Source organism: Bos grunniens, chromosome 27 (assembly GCF_055505025.1).
Source record: "Bos grunniens cultivar Pamir isolate PY7600 chromosome 27, Bosgru_T2T1.0, whole genome shotgun sequence".
Taxonomy (NCBI): Eukaryota; Metazoa; Chordata; class Mammalia; order Artiodactyla; family Bovidae; genus Bos; species Bos grunniens.
In genome coordinates this window covers 14,449,633-14,470,613 of record NC_141191.1, presented here as the reverse complement: position 1 = coordinate 14,470,613, position 20,981 = coordinate 14,449,633, and the positions used below count along the sequence as shown (strand labels likewise).

General features: G+C 35.5%; 1 protein-coding gene across 1 annotated transcript in view; it reads right to left on the bottom strand.

The window, feature by feature from the left end:
• Positions 1–20,981, bottom strand: part of TENM3 (teneurin transmembrane protein 3) — a 2,452,009-nt gene that overhangs the window by 1,004,140 nt on the left and 1,426,888 nt on the right. The window contains exons 6-7 of the mRNA XM_086379882.1: positions 9,254–9,375; positions 8,595–8,757 (exon numbers count right to left, since the gene is read on the bottom strand). The gene's annotated coding sequence lies outside the window, so the exon portion shown is untranslated. The remainder of the gene's footprint in view (positions 1–8,594; positions 8,758–9,253; positions 9,376–20,981) is intronic.

The window sequence follows — 20,981 nt, the reverse complement described above, 5'->3', positions numbered from 1 at the left end:
AAAAAGCAGGAAAATCATATTTGCAATGATACAGGAGTCAAGCTGATGGATTACAAAAAACATATAGCCATACCTAAACAGATATACTAACAGTTGAACATGAATGCTATGGGGCTAACTTTGGGTCTTCTTTTCTATCTGACCTTTATTTACAGGTCAGTATTTTTGTATTTTTTATCCCATGATCATGACAGTAGTACTGAATCAAAACTCTCACCCCCATTGCAGCACACAGTGTGTGACACTAATTAATCTAATGGAAGGAAACCAAACTTGGGTGAAGGACAAAGTAGGATCTTGCTCCATGGCTGTGATCATGGGGTTCTTTCTGAGAACTGACTGTCAGTCTTTGATGTGACAAGGCTGGTGCTCATGGTTGTTACTTATCCAGAACTTATTTCTGCTGTTATGCTTTTGAATATGTGTAATGGATTCTGGAGCAGAATGGAAGTTCATAACAACATATAAGGAGAAAGTTCTAAGAATGGAAAATGGAAGAAACTTAATAGTCCTGAATCATAGACTGGGAAAATGTCAGATTTTTTAAGAAGAGCTTTGTGATGACTAAATTCCATATTAAAAAAAATATTCTGACGCTTAAGTTCTGCAGAAGACACTATGATTCACTGAAAATAATATTTTTTCAAATCGTGGTCTTGTGTTAGAAGATTGGACCCACCTCTTACTTACTGAGAATCTCTATAAACCTGTATTTCTTAATCCAGAAATTAGCATCAATCCTGCAGAGTTTTTGTTAATATGGATAGAATTATGTTGAATATTCAGTATCAATCTTTCCACAAAATTCATGCCCATAATTTATCCTAACAAACATAAGCCTATAAAAAGCCGTTTGTATCTATTGAGCGATGTGGCCAGTTAACACTTAAGCATGGTTGGGCTTCCCAGGTGACACGAGTGCTGAGGAGCCTGCCTGCCAGTGTTGGAGAGGCAAGAAATGCTGACTCAATCCCTGGGCCAGGAAGACCCTTGGAAAGAGGAAATGGCAACCCACTCCAGTATTCTTGCCTGGAGAATCCCAGAGGCAGAGGGGCCTGCTGGATATGGTCCATAGGGCTGCAAAGAGTCAGACACGACTGAAGTGACTTAGCACATGTCCACATAGACCCAACCAACAACCAACCTGTGAAATGATTTCCTTTACAACTTATTACATTCTAAAATATCTTAAAGTGATTATGTCTCTGTAGAAGTTAATAGGACCTAAATCAAGGACACACTAGTATAAAAATTAAAACAAAGTAACTGATAATCCTTTTCTAAAAATGCATGGATGCTTTTTATTTAGCCTTGTTACATACTGACCTTGTTCCAAGCTAACAGCATACTTTTATATCATGGTTTTCTAAGGACAATTCTTAAAGTTTTTGTTAAACTTTCTAAAAATTACCCGTCATGTGGGTTGTCCACAACTGACACAATAAATCTTGGGGAAGAAGTCAAAGAGAGTTATAGTCTCCCAGTCCCTAAGAATTTTGGAGTAAAATCCTACTGCACTTTAAGTCCAGAAAAGGATCTGTTGGGAGACACTGAGTAGAAAAGTCAACCATGCCTAATTCAGTGAAACAGAAACAAGTAAAAAGCGCTAAAAAATGGTTTTCTTTAGTTGTTGTGGTAGACCCATGGATCTAATACAAGTTATAGAATGGGTAAATCCATTACGTATGAAAAAATAAATTTTCCTTGGTTTTCCCTACCTTTTTCATCATTTAAGACACATATTAGTCACCAAATAAGACATGATTCATTCTTGTATAAATAACTCATCATTCTCCCTTTTCTGAGTTCTTCTAACCTCTGCCCATGAAACTTGTGTGTTTTCAAATAATCTTTCAGTAGCTAAGGACTGTCATAATAACATCTAGCTCAAGTTTCAGGGCTGGAAACTTTCTCACATGCATAAAACTATTTCGTTCTTTTGTCTCATTTCATCCCTGTTTTCTGTTATGAATGAGAGTAAATCTATAGCCTAAATCTATCACTTCAGCAAAGAGACCAACTGATGTATTAATACCTGATAACTGGATTCTGTGTCACTGACTTGGGAGAGGTTTATTTTTAATAAGGGAATACTCAACACCAAAACACTAATCCAGAATTGTAAATAATTAATGGTCCTATTATAAAACATTGAGACATATTTTGGGAAGGTGGGTGTTTCTATAGATCCTTTAAATATATTTTATACTTGATCTGTTGTGTTAAGTTCTCTTTGGTTCCTCCACTTCTAGAAAGAGGTCAAATTTGGTGACAAAATGTATTAATTTGAAGGAGACCCTGAGATAAAATTAATGGTCCAAGGTTGTAACTTTTATCTTGTGATATTCACAAAAGAAGTCAAACTTGTTAATACATCGCCACCTTAAAAGTATACAATCTTGGCAATGAAAGCACAAAACTATAATAACTTTAAAAAGAAATCATCTTTTGAAACACTGCTAGTCAGAGTGCTCTGCAGATGAAAAGCAAGTAGACTTTCTCTTTATTACAATCACATACTCGCCCTCAAACATTTTCCTTTTGAAGGGGCAAAAATGAGTTTTCCTTTTTTTTATTTTAAAAAAAGGCAGTATTTCAAACAATGTGTTTTCTTGTGATAAGAGATCTATTTTAATGTCTTTACAAAAGAGGACTTTCAAAATGGTACGTTATGGGGGGAAAGTGTTAGGATTACAAATCCCACTGATTTGAAAAGGACACAAAATTCTGTAAAATTGTTCTACTCTTTGCCAAGTTCTTTCAGGAAGATACATGTTTTTCTGGAGGGTTTCTGTTAAGAGTTATTTGTTAGTTAGCATTTCTTTGTGAAGGAAAAATAAAGCCTAAAAGGACTCCTCTTAAAATTTCTCAAAATTTAGCTCTGACCACTTTTCCCTAATCATAGGGAGAAAAGTCAATGTATCATCTTCCCAGGAATCTCCTATATAAAAATACTGGTTAGAGAATAATCAACTATGAAGATCACTTTGCTGTCTTTTGCTGCTATATTTTTACCCCCAAATAAATGCTTTCCTTTAGGCTTTTGATCTTTCAGTATTGTAGTTGAGGTCCTGTAACAGAATTTAAGAAATATATCCAACCTACATTTCTTGTTTTGCCAAGTTATTTGAAAAATATTTTCAAATATATTCTACAATGTTCTAGGTTTAAATTACAGTGTAATAATTTGTGCATGGTGTATGCAGTGACACCTGGCCCTCGGCCTTTTGTCTAACAATACAGTAGACAAGAATGATTACTCCATAATTCACACCCTGCCATGTCTTATTGCTTAATTAAAGCACAACCTTCCTCTACATGACAAGCAATTGGACTGTTAACATTATAGATGATTATCCAACCTAGCATATTTTATTTTTACAACTTACTCATTTTACGAAATAAGGATGCTCACTTTAGGTACACCTACCTCTGAAAATATGAAAAATCTGTTTTTTTACTTCCCTTTTGGCTCTTGAACAAATTGCCACTCACAAAAACATAGGCAAAATATCAGATGTTTTGAATTAGCAATTTAAATATTGAAATAGTCCAATATCTATCAAGCAAATTAATGAATGAATTTGATGGCTTCTGAGTATAATAGTTTCTTTTCTCTGTTCTATTTTTTTTTTTCTTTTTGGACCCCTCACAGCATGAGGAATCTTAGTTCTCTGACCAGGGATCAAACCTGTACCACAGAACCCTAAACACTGGACTGCCAGAGAATTCCCTGTTATTCTATTATTGATCAAGAAAACACAAGGGATGATGCATATGTGCATGTACTTATAAAAGAAATAATGTGTAGGGCCTATATAAGAAACTGTAAAATTCTGCTGAAGACTTTAGAAGAGAGTAAGCAAATGATAAAGCCTAGTTAGTATGTGAATAAGAATATTGTATAGTAGTATAAAGGTGTGAATTTTCCTGAAATCTATGAAGCTGACAGTAACTCAACAAAAATTTAAAAATCAACTGGAATTTTTAACATGATAAAGTGATAATAAAGTTTTTTAGGTTAATGACTAAGTATTCACAAATTGGTAGAAGAATCCTCAGGAAGGAGCAATGAACATCACCTGATGGTATCACATATTGTATTGCAATACATATCCCAAGTGCTACTATAACTAAAAGAGCTTGGTACTGGAGAAGATATGATAAGCAAGATCAATGCAAATCTGGAAACAAACATAAATGCATAAACTCATCTGCCCTCCTGAGTTTCTTGATATTCCCCTGGCAAAATCCTAACCACTGTTACACCAACACTGCCTACTCTATACAGGTATTTGTACAACCAAATATAGTGAACAAAAACATGCAACCCTACACACTGGTCTTACCCTAAATTTCTGACCACTAACCTCCTTTTGCAGCCTTCACCCTTCATGGTTCTTGTGTTATTTTCACACTCCATTCACACTCCAGTCCATCACAATTTCACACACTCTCCTTATATCTTCAGACCTTGACCATACTTAGTGTCAGATGATGCCCTTGCTTCTAAAACAGAGCACCTAGAAGAGATCTTCCACCAGCTCTCGCCTCATCTTCCCACCTTTCTGCATTTGCACTTGTTGATGCCAGCTTCTCTCTGCTGGCTCCTCCCTCCCCGTTTGCAGAAAGCCTGATATTCTCTCACCTATATATGGAGAACTCCAGCACATCTTTCTTGCATCATCAATTTCCCCCTATCGATTGAGTCATTCTTAATAGCTATAAACTGTTAGTGCTTTTATCTCAAACAAAATAAAACTTTCTTCCTCCTTCTAACTAAATGCATTCATGCTCAGTCGCTCAGTTGTGTCCGACTCTTTGCGACTGCATGGACTATAGCTGGCCAGGCTCCTCTGTCCATGAGATTCTCCAGACAAGAATACTAGAGTGGGTTGCTATTTCCTCCTCCAGGGGATCTTCCTGACCCAGGAACTGAACCTGTGGCTGCTTCACTGGCAGTCTATCATGCAAATGCAGTCCATCAGACCTCATGCAAATTCTGTCAGTGCCACCTTCAGAATATAGTAGGAATGTAAAACCACACGTCGGCACTGCCTCCTCCACCACCCTGGTCCAAACTGCCATCACCTCTCATCTGGATTACTATAGTTGTCTCATAACTACTGTCCCTGCTTCTGCCCTTTCTTTTATTGAGTCTCTTTTCAACAGAGCAACCAGGGATGTCCTTTCAAAACATACATCAGGATCACCTTATGTCTCTGCTCAAAATCATCCAATATTCCACTTCCAGAAAAACAAAATCACTTAAAAGCTTCCCATGTTACACGGATTAAAAGCTAAAATCTATTAGTGATCTCCAGCTCCGTGATTCTGTGGTGCTCTTCCACTCTGGCCCACACTCCTGTCCACTCCAGCTCTTTTAGTTCCTTTGTGCTCCTTTACTCCACCAGGTAAATCTTTCACCAGGGCCTTTGCATGTGCTATTCTTTTCTACTTGGAGCTTTATCCAAGCTACCCATATGGCTCCTTCTCTGCTCCTTCAAGTCTTTACTTAAATATCACTTTCTCAATAACAACTTCAAATAACTCTTCCTGGTATTTTTTCATAGTATTTACTTCCCTTTCTCTTTCCTCTTTCTCTCTCACACACAGTCACTTATACTCTTATTCTGTTTGTATCTTCTGTTTCTCCCCACAAGAATATAAGCCTCATGAGAACTAGAATTTTTTATTTTTATTTTTTTTTCAGCAGCATCAGTTTTATACTGTTATTTTTTTAATTTAAATTTATTTATTTTAGTTGGAGGATCTGTTTCACTTATTGTTACAACCTGAACACCAGAAACAGTACTTGATATATAAGCAACACTGAATAACTGTTTGAGTGATTGCATAAATAATAGGTAGATATTTAAATGAATATGAATTTCTATAGAGGAAAAATTATAACTAGTAATTATTTCAGAGAGTACTTTTTAAAATGTTTTTTTTCCTAACCATGTACATTGTTAGTTTTTGTTATTTAAAATTATAACAAAATGATATTAGCATGGATATTATAGGATGTTATATGGCATTTCTTGTTTTTTTTCAATATGTTCCTGTTTTATATAAAAAAAGGTAACACATTTTATCAACAAATCTTCAAGATCATTAAAATTGTTACTAGAGTTATAAGCAAGAAGTTAACTCAGATATCAAACAGTAGGAGAATAATGAAATGCACAGTTAAGTGAACAATCCTGCATCTAAAGAGTTATATAAATTCTAAATGAAGAAATAGTATAAGAAGTCTATTAAATAACTGAAGCAATAATTGTATGATAAGTAGTCAGTTTCAAAGACTGGAGAAGAGTTTTCTGAGGTTCTCTGTACATTGCAATGGTAGAGAATGACCAGCATGTCTTTTGCTATGTTCATTCATGTATTGGCTAATAATAGTATGATTGTGATGAAATGTAGTAATTGGAAACTTGGAACTGATGGTCCATGTTCAGAAACAGAATAGAGTAAGAGCTGATTTTATTAGCTTGAGTGATAGGTTATTATATTAATGGTTCCATTCCAGGCAGGGTGGCCCTGGACATCTCAATGCTGACTGTGCTCCATCTCATAATGACTTATGATTTTCTGTCAGGCATCAGCACTTTGATTACCCAACACAGATGAAGACAAAAGCTGATACTAACTCAGGGACCTCTGCACAACTTAAATCCAAAGGTAGGGTCCATGTAGTGCAATGAAAGGATGTTCAGTTGCCCGTTAGCTGCATTAAAAAAGTATGTGAATTCAAGTAGAATTTTCTGCAAACTGATGAGCATATTGGTTACTTTTTCTACTAATAAATATTTCTACAGACATGAGACTAATGAAGCGCATAGTAATACTGCCTTTTCTTATTTATTAAAGATATAAATTCTCAAGAGAGATGAAGAGATTTAGGTAATTCCACGCATAATTTCACACAAAGCCACTTCAAGTACCAAGCCTTGCTCAGTACATAATAGGTAATGAAGGAATGTGGTCTGATCACAGAAGAACAGAAAATCAAAATAAACACTTAGGCTATCCGAAGGCATGCTTCCTGATCCTTCCACCTACATAATTTTTTGTCAAATAGAAAATGCTCTCTTTTGTAGATTTCCATGGCCTTGATACACTGTATTGAGGTCCTGCTAGCCACCCGATCATAAAAGGATCTAAGTAAAGAAGCTGTTCCATTTTTATTCCAATTCAGTCCTAGCGTGATAGCCTTGATGTTAAAAGCATTTTATATTTTTTTACAAGATTATCAGCTCAGGATTTTCTGATCTCTCTCAATTTTTCTCCACTTCAGGTTTTCTCACAGGTAATAATAAAGCCATTTTGATAGAAATGTAGCCATCTTATGATTTTCTTTTTAAGTGGGGTGCCACATTTTTCACAATTTGAAACAGTAGGCACAGCAAAAGTACACTGGAGTGGAAAGAGAGAAAGTGTGGGAGCAACATGTTCTCCTAAAGTTTCAGGAATCCAAAGTCTTAAAAATATTCTCTTTGATTTTTGCTGCTAAGACAGAGTAGTTCCCCAAATCCTACTGAACCTAGCCCTGTTTCTTTCTATCATTTTCATCTACTTTGGCCAGGACTGAGTTTTTGGAATGTTTGGGTTCAGTATTTTACTTACTATTTCTAAAATTTACTGCAGTGCTTCTGTCGTTTGGTATTTTTTTTCTTCTGCTCTATTTCCTTTTCCACCTCTATTCATTTTGATGTAACACCGTCAAGCTTAATCATTTCTTAATCTAGTTTTCTTTGTGGTCTTTGTTCCTTTACTTTTGCCTTGTAAAATTTTACATAGTAAAACTCAAACCCTATTTGTATTTTATCTGAATAATACATATATTTTAATGATATATTGTAAATAGTTTAATATCCTGTATTATTCATATTTCCTCGACAATAGTTGAAAGTGTGTTTTTTTCCCATAATTTTTAAGACAGTTAAAAACCTGTTAATAAAACTATCAGATATAAATGAAGACATCAAATATGGTACAACTGTTTTCAATTTTAACAAATAGCCTTGTCCCTGAATTTTATTTTAGAACATTAAACTATTTAGATTATACCGAATAGTTTATTAGATTCTGTGAAAGTTAGAGGTTCAGAATACTTTTCTTTCTGAATTAAATAAGCATAAAATAAATATTTCAGTATGAGTCTTTGGTGAGGCTGGGTGTTAGGTGTATTTGCAATTAGGCATATTTCTGAAAATCAAACTCAAGGACTAAAATTGGGTTTGATTTCAAACAATCCCTCCATAGCATACGTGTTCATTGCTATGCAACACAATTTAATAATAAATGATGCCAAGTAATTTTTGCATACTATAATGGGCTTGCAAGTTTTGCTGCTTGAAAATTACAAAGAGAAGGTGGTTATTTAATTTTCAATGGCTATGTTAAAATGCTAATTTTTATAATTAAAAACAAAACAAAACAAAACGACTTCAACATAAAACCTACATGTTAAAGCTGAAGAAAAGACCTGCCTTCTGTAATAGTAAATGTGCAACAGTCTGAAAAGTCTCTTTCACCCTTTGGGAAAGCAAAGAACATATTTCAATAACTTTCTATGCTGGTCTACTCACCTAGCTTCTCTGATGAGTTGGCTGTAGGAAGTCTGGGTAGAGGCAGGGCTCAATTACTGTAATTTATGTATCCTTGGACGTCAATCATTCCTGTTGAGAGGTGGGACTCGTAAGCTCTCAGTGCATTAATTAAGAGCTTATCTCAGCAGAGCCATCTTTCTACCTAAGGACCAAAAAGAAAGTTTTAATTAGATTTTTAAAAGCAAGTATGTCATCGATGAAAGCAAGTATAGTTCTTTAGTTAGTCTGTGAGGCCACAACCAGAAGAGAATATTGCAAACAATACAAAGGACACAGTTTTCAATCATCTGTGATGTTGTAAGTAAATGGGCAGTGTCAGTCTCCAGCATTGGTTTCAGCCCTTGGACAGTCACCTCATGAAAATAACTGAAGTTTTGACTATGTTGTTTCATTGCCAACATAATTATTGGACCCTTGTCTAATTATTGATGCGGAGCTGATGCTGATCAAGTGCAATTACAACGTTGAGGACAGACAGTATTATTCTCTGATGGCTGACTTTTTGTTTAGGGCTAGTTTCTGACTGAATATGCAATGGGCAATGCAATGCAAGCTCAGCAAAAGGGAGTGAGGGAACTTGCACAACACATCAATTTCATTGGTTCAGTGATGGAGTCAGTGTGCCATTGCTGGCTAACCTGAAAACGCAGGGACTCGAGAGAAGTAAAAACGTAGCTAGGCTCACTGGTGTCAGCTGCTTGAGAGGCAGTTCTCTTGGAATGGCTGGTGTGAGGCCATCAAACACACTTCTCAGGGCTCACTTGGGAAATAACAGATACATTATTGATTAAAATATTTATAAATTAAGGGAGGGAAACAAATTTTAAAAGCCAGTTCAGATTCTAGAAGGGAAATATATCTACAATAGCTATTAGCCCCTCCCCCGCCATAATTAAAGGTGGGAGGGGTTGGATGCATGGTTAGGAGAACAAACACAAATGTGTCTGCCTACGTTAAGGGAAAAGCAAATTGTGAAAGCAAAAAAATAAAAGCAAAAATACTGAACAATAGAAACACTACAATAAACCAAGAAACAATGAATGAAGGACCAAACCTAAACTTTCTGAAAAATTAGCACCAGAAACAGTAGAGATGCAAAAAACTTTGGTTTCAGAAAAGTTATAGACAACAGAGACATATAAACCCAAGCACAATGAGCACAAAATGAATGATGTCGTGATTCTAACAGGCAGGACTAGTACCATGGACAGATGCTTTAGACACCAAGGAGAGCCAAGCTCAACGGCTCAATATAACAGAACTTGTGTTCCAGTGTTCCTCATCGTTATGATATTTCATTTTGTTTTTCAAAGGGAAGCTGTTTAGGAAATCCAGTTACAGTAGAGGCTGTAAATTTACCCCCTAACTAGCATACTTGACATGCACTAAATAACAGCCACAAACCTGACAAAAGAAACTATAGCTTTTACAGGTATATGGTTTGTGCAGTATGTTTCTAAATGATAGTGTACGATGAAAACATTACTATGTAGACAATTTGTCAGAAGAATAAAGTTGGAAGATTGTAACCCATCATTTATGTTAATGTTCATAAGGATATTTTACAATCTTTTCTCCACTCTTTCCTCTTACATATTTTCCCAGCTATTTTGCCTCATTTACTGTGCTGTGTAATGTTTACAGCACAATGCATACAGTAGTGCTCCCCAGATACAAACTGGCAATAGTGCTGGTTACACCAACCTTGTGTATCTGATAAATTTATGTAATACAGACATCTAGCATTTGAATACACTTTTTGTCCTTCAGTGCATCTTTTTATATGAATTAAAGTCAGGGTGGGACTTCCCAGGTTGGCTCAGTGATAGAGTCTGCCTGTTAATGAAGGAGACTCTGGTTTGGTCCCTGGATTGTGAGGATCCCCTGAAAAAGGAAATGGTACCCCACTTTAGTATTCTTGCCTGGGAAGTCCCATGGACAGAAGAGCCTGGAGGATTACAGTCCATGGGGTGATAAAGAGTCAGACGTGATTTAGCAACTGAGCTTACGTGCACAAGCCAGGGTATATTATAAAATCAAATGACCTCTTGGGCATCCTATACTTAAGGATATCTAAATGGTAATATTCATACATACAGTTTTCTGTTCTATGATTGTGTGAAATCTGTTCACCCCAGGAATTTCTGTTTTCCAAACAATGTTTAAAATTTCTTTATGATAGACTGAGGGCTGCTGCTACTGCTAGTCACTTCAGTCGTGTCCGACTCTGTGCGACCCCATAGACGGCAGCCCACCAGGCTCCCCCGTCCCTGGGATTCTCCAGGCAAGAACACCGGAGTGGGTTGCCATTTCCTTCTCCAATGCATGAAAGTGAAAAGTGAAAGTGAAGTCGCTCAGTCGTGTCCGACTCTTAGTGACCCCATGAACTGCAGCCTTCCAGGCTTCTCCATCCATGGGATTTTCCAGGCAAGAGTACTGGAGTGGGGTGGCATTGCCTTCTCCGAGAGTGAGGGCAGAGCATGGTAAAATAAACAAATATTCAGTGCAGTTGTTTTCCAAGGAGGAAAACATTGTGGTGTGCTTTTCCATGGGTTGTTAGCTATTTTTTTTACTGAAGAAGTTTGAGGATCTGAAGCCTGTCAAAGGCTACTGTTAAACATTTCCTGTCAACTCCTTTTGGCCATGTTTTTAAATTAAGAACATGACAGAAGGGATAGCTTTCAAACCAGGCAGTAAACTTGGGGGCTTTTAGCCAAAGGTATGATTTTTTTTTCCACTGCTTAATTTGTAGAGAACCCAGTTTTAGGATTCAGCAGGTAAAAGTAAGTCTTTTCCTGAATGAACATTTCTTTGTTATTTTTATACAACATCTTCTCAACTTAATAGGACCTTTTGAATTTGCTAAAGCAGAAGGCCAGTTCTAATTACAACTGGAACACTGTATCCATACTAGGCTTTGAGATTTGCTCTGATGTGGGCTCCATGGAATCCCAAGGGAGAAACCTTTAGTCTGTATTTGGAGAATGGCAACTAGTGGGAGACCAGGGTTCATCTTCTGTTCTGCCCCTACTATAGGAAATACCATCATTTCTAAAAGTTTCTCAGTGTATGATGCTACCAAACCCCTGACTTAACCTACAACTCTCATCTCCTCAGAAAATGATTCTCTGTTACCAGGTACGTGCTTCCACTCTTTTCCCTTTGAGCAGCCATGATGACAGCTGTGGGGTAAGAAAGTCCATGACCTTGCTCCTTCTCCTAAGGTTTTGGTGAGCCTCCCCTAGTTCCTGGCAACCTGGCAGGGGTCACCGATATGTGTCAATTGATGAACTGGGGGCTGAAAAAAAAAGGGAGTATTTGTAGTGACATCATGAAGTCTCAATCTGTTTCAAGTTTTCATTTATTCACTATTTAAGGGTAGCATAGTTGGGGTTGTTGTTTTTGTTTTTTAAATGGTATTTAAGTGTCTATATTTGCATGAAGATATGTGGCTGAGGAAAAAAAGACTTAGAATGCACTTACTCAGAGAGCAGTTTTTACCAAGTGGACCAGTAAATTCTTTTGAACGTTTAGCTAATTCTTTCAGTGAAATCAGTCAAACTAGCATATATTAATTCACCACATTTTCTATACTCATGGGACTTGTATCCAAAGGCAAACTATAATGAAGCTGTAGATAAAATGACCCAGTTCTGTGTTGTCTTATTACTGGTGATTAAGTGTGAAAGAGCAGGATTATTGTCTGACCTCCTCTACTCTTTTTGAGAAATTATATTAGAAGGAATAAAAATTCCTTTTTAAATATCTGTGAGAAAAAATAGAGACATTAAAATAGAACACTGGAATCAGATACACATGTATCATTAGCATTATAAACTAGAACTTCCAGCAGCCTTGAAATGACAAAAATACCAACTTTGATTCTATTTTTTAAACTGAGATTCACCATTGTGGGATGATTAGAGATTTCATATTTCTGTTAATGAGATTTAATACAGAAGACTTTACAGATATTAATTCAATTTAGTAATGCCAAGAAAAGACAAACCAAGTCTAGTATATTAGAGTGTGTAGGTTTGGAAAATAGGACTGAAAGTATCTGCAAAGTCTACTTATTTAGACAGATTTTTTTTTCTAAGACATAGAAGAGAGATTTCTGGGTGGGTTATCAGTCTTTTATCTTTGACATTTTATTATTTAGTTTAACACTGAAATATTTTATTGTACATGAGCCTAAAGGTGTTCCATTTTAATATGTTCATAAGACAGAATAATAAATAAATGATGATTTAGCCCAGTACTGATGTCAGGATTGTAGTAAATTTCATATTTTTTAAACCTTTCCCCAATTCTGACTGAGGAAAAATGATTAGTTTGTAGCTACTTTCTTGACATCTGAATTGTCCTTAAGTTTTATGGGTATTAGGTTATATTAGTGATGTCAACTATTAACTACTTGTACTTGAATATCTCAGTGACCAAATTTTTTCTCATATAATTCTACAAGTTTAACAACAATGGTGGGGGGCAACAATGTATTTCATTGCAAACATGTTCTAAAGTAATTTCTGTATTAAAGATCAATTCTTTATAATAAAAACTTTGCAGTTAGTGAAACTATTCAAACACTTTAGAAGTAATGTTATAGTGGTGGAAACAGTAAGGGAAATTCATATTTCTTTATTTGTCCTAAATATTTTCCTATTTACTCTTTTTGTGTTTTCATGTAGATTCTATGTGTGGGCATATTAGATGACATTATCCAAATCTGTTAATTTCATCTTTATTAATGCAACAGATTTTCTTTTAAGGAAGATTGAGAGTGGAGAACTTTTCAATATTTAAAAAATATTCAGCATTTCCAAATAATCTTGTAAATGTCATGATATTTGGAAAGCTTCACTTTTATCACCATTTTCTTAAAATTCCTATAGAAACTATACACAGGCTATTTTAAAGAGATTTTTTTTTGTCATTCTATAATCCATTCTACTCTATAAGACTTTTAGCCCTATTCTTATATTGTTAATAACTCAAAGCAAAGAGAAAAATAATACTTTTTTCAGTGATCTAAAAACTCCTGAGACTTAGGGTCATATTTCACTAGTTATACTTTCATATAAAATATGAATCATTTTGAAAATGGATCTCCTTCAGTTGACAAAAGACAAAACAACATCTGTAATTAAATATAAATGGATACCTATGTCTGTATATTTGCATGGATATGTTTAATGCCAAGTAAATATCTTCTAATTCTTCCATTGTCAGTACTAAGACATGTATGTATATAGTTATGTGGGGTGTAAATAAGACATGATTGGTTCTTTCACATTTGTGTTTATTCAGTACATTTTTATTGAATTCCCACATAAGTGCCAAGTGCTGGGGCACTGTGTCCTGGGGACAGAATAATGAGCAAAACAAATGAGGATGCTGCCTTCATTAAGCTTTCATATGTGTGTGTGTGTGTGTGTGTGTATAATATATTAGTATTAGGTAACCATTTTATACAAAAATGGTTACCTAACACTTCAATACATTTATCCATCAGTGTTTACATTTATCTATTTTACATGCCATACATACTAATACTATTATCAATTCAGTGATTTCTCACTTTCCAAAAACATTTGGGAAAAAAAAAAAAAACTCGGTTGAAGTCTGATTCACCACGTAAGATGATTGAAAAAAGCAATTCTACATTACTTCTAGGCATTCAGTATAAAGGGAAATTTTCAAAGATACGTTTATGGCTTAATAATTAAATCTGGGTGAATATGCCTGCTGGGAACTTCTGCAATAATAAAATAGAATGGCAGGTTCCAAGCCACAAACAAAGAACTTTTTCTTTCAGAGATCTGAGTCACAGCATATTAGTATTTAATAGATTTTGCATTTTTTAAATGCATAATGCAAGAATTTCATGGTAGGGAGTCTTGAATAATTATTCAAGTACAATCCAAAAGGTTCAGAAAAACAAAGAATGGGAAGCAAATACTCAACAATATAACTATCTTAGGGACTCTAAGTGGCAGAAACATTAAGATACGGTTGCTTTGGTCTCATTTCTAGAGCCTCTCCTTCCCCACCCATAATATTCTCAGAGACTTAAGTATTTTCCTGCCTTCTACACACTAGTACAGAGCTGGTAACATCTCTATAATTCCTAGAGATGCCCACGAGAGCAAATGGCCATCTGGGGATAGTACTGATGCTTAACCCACAGACGTCAAAGTGCTCAAGTTTTATCAAAAGCTAAAACAGGAAAGCATGAGTATGCATGAATTAGCCATTTTCCTTGAGACTCTGTGAATTCAGTCATCCTTTTCTTGACAAAATACTACTCAACAGAGATAAGCAACAGCTGGGATGATAAAGAAATGGAAATTTTCCAGGTGTTTCCAAGATACAGCCTAAATTATTATAGAGGTTTTGGAAAATAACTTCATTTTAAGGTCCCATTTTAACACACATTGACTTGAGAACTTGGGATTTAATTATTCATTTCTATCTATTTTCATTTACTAACATTCATCTATCTTCAAAAGTCAAAGAAAAATAAATCTCCATCTTCACTCTGTGGTAATAACTGGACGAAATTGCTGAGACATTGATTTTAATTGTAGGGGTCCAAGGATGAAAACACAATTCCCAATTTTCTTCTGGTTTTCAGGCAGTATAAAATTACAATACTTCAGAAAATTATCAGAATGCTTAGGTAGTTGTAATCTATGTTCATTCTCCTCCTTCATTTCCTCCTCAATAAATAATGGATAAAGCAACAACGAGTCTTTGCTGACTTTTTAATCCACTAATATATAAAAAATTATCTCCTGGAAATAAATTAGCATCTATACAATTGTCTGCAAATGGTTGGAAAGTAATCTGGTGGTTCTTAAGATGCTCTATGCATTCTGTTTTACTTTTGAGCCAATTAATCACTCCACTCATCTCCTCACTCCACCCCCACCTCATCCTCACCTCAAAAGAAGCTTCTGTCTCACTGAAGTGGAGATTTGTTCCATTATTTTTGCCCCTCTTTTCTTGATTTGCTATCCAATTTTCTGTAAATTGAAACTGACATATCAATAGTACAAATGTAAATGTTACATCATTCTCAAGTGGAAAGCTCTTTTTACTGGAAATACAGTTGATAACAGTGTAAATATAACAGATGTACTACTTAACAGCCTACCTGATTTATGAAAAGGTATTCTGGCCACGTGAATAATTTTCAAACTAATGTTTAGCCCTTTAAGAATCATCATACTTTTATCTTGTTTAGAATCTTAGGAAAAAATGAAGGCATTCCCACACCTCCAGAAATTAAGAAACTGTTACAGGAAATAAAAATAACCTGAGTTAAATGGAGAGATGTCCCTAGATGTACGGAAGTGGGTGAGACGGTCATTTCATGAAATGGCTTCAGAATTCTCTTCTGTTATGCTTTTCCTGCTGTGCTTCTTGCATTTCTAAGTTTCGCACTCATTTCTTTCCAAGGTCAGTTGGTGGACTTCTCTCCTGACAAACATCTCAACTATTCTTTGGGCCTCACTCCTACAAACTACTCAATTAATTCTCAGTTGTCACTGCTGTTGGGTTTCCATCCTCAGATTATAATTACAGCAAATTGGAGGATCCAGCAAGGGAAGCCTGATAACTAATTCTGTGCCTAATAAACAAAATATATGCAGAGAGGTTTTTTTTTTTTTTTTCCTTGAACTAATTCTTTTTCCTTTCCAATGTAATTTTAGACCCCTTCTGCCTTGAGGTTTTTATGTAAGTTACAGATTGATATATAAATAAAATACAATCTGGCCATATGCCATTAATCTTACATGCTCCCTGAAGTTACAGAACACACTCTGGTGCCCAGGGAGTTAAAAACATTGGAACAATCATTTTCGGTGTAAAGTTTATTCATAATAATGTTCATTTGTCTCTTTACTTTGTTGATATATAATACAGTGGACTGCAGGAGTATTATTTTATTGCATTTTATATACATAGGTTTAGTAAGGAAGATTGAGCAAATAGTTCCTTTTAATCAGCTACCCTTAGAAAATCAAGTCCATGTAATGAAAACATTAAATTAGAACATTTTACATTAAAACCACCCAGTTGCTTGCATCATGTAGGCATACAATGAATACTTATTGTATTAAACTTCATAAAACATAATCTTTTCTTAAAAATGCTTACTTCTGCATGAAAAGGAACCTCCTTTAGCAGGGACCCCTTAAAATAGCATTATTTGTTTCTTAATACAGATTTTTAAAAGTATTTCTCTGTGCTGCTTTTTTTTTTTTTCTTTAAACATGTCTCATAGGGGTTCTTTTTTGCCACTATCACAAAATGGATATAATCTGAGCAAAGAAGCAGCAGACTCTTAAGTTGTGATTCTGACATAGATTATTTGTTCAAAAGTAATTTAAATAATCATAATATATGGAGAATTCATACTTTTATCTGGGTGGTCTACAACTCATAATCCAGGACAAGGCTTTTATAATCTTTATGCTCTTCTCAGAAAGGCCCATTTTGTAGCCTGAAAACTGTTGCTTAGGAACAGTCAATAAATACTATGAGGATCACAAATTTTATCTTGTTAAACACATAAACAGAGTGTGAGTCACATTTTTACTTTGGTGCCTGCATAGCTTCAGCCTTACAACTTAATTTTGGGCGTTGAATTAGCCACATGTACAAGTTATACTAGAAGTCTCTTAAAAATGCACCATGTATATTCTAAAGCTTATAAGATTTAGAGCATATTAAAATATAAAGGTATAAAAACTATTATATAGTAAAATACATAAAAACAAAGCAACAAAAATCTATTGTGGCAGACTCCTTGTTTCCCATCCCCTCAAATTTCTCCAAATCTACTTTCTCTTCTTTCTGGGAACCTGGCAATCTAGCTAAAGATTAATGTTCCAGCCTCTCCTGGAGATAGTGTGGCCATGTATTCACATTTGGGCTAATGGAATGTGAGTAGTCATCTCCAGAACCTTGGCTTTTCCATTCTTGCCAATGGTGAGAGGTGGACACGGCAGTGACTGCTCAGACTACACAGACACAGATGAAAAATAACACCCTCTTGGGCTTGCTTCTTTCTTTCACTTTTCTTCATAGGAAGGACCAGAGAGGGCGGAATAGCCATCATGACTTTTGCTAAATGTGGAAGCACAGGTTGATTTGCTATTTGTCACTCTCCTTTCATTGTTCAGCCAGTGTCTATAGCTGACTATCTTCTGTGGCCTAGACCAAATGCCATAAATAATATTTTGAATTTTTCAACTAGAAATAATTTATCCTTTTTCTGCTGCTGCTGCTGCTGCTAAGTCGCATCAGTCATGTCCGAGTCTGTGTGACCCCACAGGTGGCAGCCCATCAGGCTCCCCTGTCCCTGGGATTCTCCAGGCAAGAACACTGGAGTGGGTTGCCATTTCCTTCTCCAATGCATGAAAGTGAAAAGTGAAAGTGAAGTCACTCAATTGTGTCCAACCCTCAGTGACCCCATGGACTGCAGCCTTTCAGGCTCCTCCATCCATGGGATTTTCCAGGCAAGAGTACTGGAGTGGGGTGCCATTGCCTTCTCCGATCTTTGTCTAAACACACACAAAATTGTATCAGTATATGGGGGCTCTCCAGGATGCATTATCATTGTATGTATACCTTGTGCTTTGCTAAAATGTGTGGTTCCTCAGTGAAGGATTTCCGATTTATTTTATAAAACTCACAGTGTTTTGCATGTACTTAGATCAACATAAATGTGTTGATTGTAACACTGAATGAGTAAATTCTCATTTATTAAATTATAAAACAGTGCTTATTATGCTTAAGGAAATAATATATTATAGTAATATATCTTATTTGTAAAAAATATTTTATATTAATCTAGAAGCCATACAACCTAATAACAGCAATAACAGTATGGGGAGGGAGGAGGGAGGAGGGTTCAGGATGGGGAACACATGTATACCTGTGGTGGATTCATTTTGATATTTGGCAAAACTAATACAATTATGTAAAGTTTAAAAATAAAATAAAACCAAAAAAAAAAAAAACCCAGCAATAACAACCTAATCTTTTCCTTTTGCCATTCAATTTAGATACAACTAAATGACATACATATCAGATGGGAATAGTACTTTTTTTTTTAATTGAACAACACTTTTTTTCAACTGTTTCTATTGATAAAATTTTTAAAAGGCTAGGACGTGACTACTACAAATGAGCTACATTATATAGTTAATCATATAAATATCAGACTGATCTGATTTTGGTTGGAAAATCTATAAGCAATTTTAAAAAACACGTCTGACATTTACTCAGTGGCTATCTTATTTTCTAGGTTTTATAAGATCAAACCATGTGTCACCTACCAAATTAAGGCATGGCAGATTTTGATTGATTCTCAAGTTAAAATTAGGGCTATCAAATCTGTGTTTGATATTATTAGCTGAGTCTCAGTGTAATTAGCACATGGACATATATGATTTTAAATTTGTTCTTAATACTTAAAAGTTTGGGAACCAGAAAAGGAAGCCTCAAATAGACTTAGAAATGCACTAATAGATTTAATGTTCTCAGTTCTCAAATACTCTTACTTGAACATAATCTATTAAATCTGACTTAATTAGTGAAATATGCTAAGTATTTTCTCTCTCTGGTGTTCTAAATGCCACTTTCCACTAAGGCTAAAGAAACTCATGGTCTCAATTAGATTATGTGAATTAGATAGCATTATATTATATATTATAAAAAATCAAATCATTTTTCAACATTTTTTCTTATACTTGGGAGATTAGAATAACACGCACTTGACATTCAGTAACAATATTTCTTGCCCATGTGAATTTACGCAAGTTACTTAACTTCTCTGAGCCACAGTTTCTATATCCCAGAAAATTTGCATAATACATACCTTCAGAGTTAGTATAAAGAATAGATGTAAAAATTGCATGTAAAACATCCATTATAGGACCTGGAACAGCATTCATTATATATAAAACTCTGTTACACCTATACAGTGAAAAAGAAAAATGGTATTTTTCTATTCATTTCACTTACCTAGCAAACTTTTTTAGCTTAAAATATGTATCTTAAAGTTTTAAATGAGTAAATCATTCTATAACTTTAAAATAATGTTTGGTAGTTTTGCAAAATATATTTATTTTCATATGATAATTTGAGTGAATTAACAATTTTATTTGCAAATGAATAAATCTTACAAATTTTAATTCTTATTCTCTCATCATTACCAGGTCTTTCTTTCATGTTTGGTCCTCTCTTGTTAACATTTAAACACTATTGAGTATCTTTTTTGTTTGTTTGTATGTTTATTTTAATTGAAGGATGATTGCTTTACAATATTCTGTTGGTTTCTGCCATACATCAACATGAATCAACCATAGGTATACATACATCCCCTTCCTCTTGAACCTCCCTCCCACCTCACACTCCTCTATGTTGGTACAGAACCCCAGTTTGAATTCCTTTATTCATACAGCAAAGTACCATTGTCTAAGTATTTCACATATGGCAGTGTATATGTTTCCATGCTACTCTCTCCATTCATCCCATGCTCTCCTTCCTCTCCACCGCCTGAGTCTAAAAATCTGTTTTCCACGTCTGTCTCCATTCAGATCAGATCAGTCGCTCAGTAGTGTCCGACTCTTTGCAACCCCATGAATCGCAGCACGCCAGGCATCCCTGTCCATCACCAACTCCTGGAGTTCACTCAGACTCACGTCCATCAACTCGGTGATGCCATCCAGCCATCTCATTCTCTGTCATCCCCTTCTCCTCCTGCCCCCAATCCCTCCCAGCATCAGAGTCTTTTCCAATGAGTCAACTCTTCGCATGAAGTGGCCAAAGTACTGGAGTTTCAGCTTTAGCATCATTCCTTCCAAAGAAATCCCAGGGCTGATCTCCTTCAGAATGGACTGGTTGGATCTCCTTGCAGTCCAAGGGACTCTCAAGAGTCTTCTCCAACACCACAGTTCAAAAGCATCGATTCTTCGGCGCTCAGCCTTCTTCACAGTCCAACTCTCACATCCATACATGACCACAGGAAAAACCATAGCCTTGACTAGACGGACCTTTGTTGGCAAAGTAATGTCTCTGCTTTTGAATATGCTATCTAGGTTGGTCATAACTTTCCTTCCAAGGAGTAAGTGTCTTTTAATTTCATGGCTGCAGTCACCATCTGCAGTGATTTTGGAGCCCCCAAAACTAAAGTCTGACACTGTTTCCCCATCCATTTCCCATGAAGTGATGGGACCGGATGCCATGATCTTCGTTTTCTGAATGTTGAGCTTTAAGCCAACTTTTTCACTCAACTTTCACTTTCATCAAGAGGCTTTTTAGTTCCTCTTCACTTTCTGCCCTACGGGT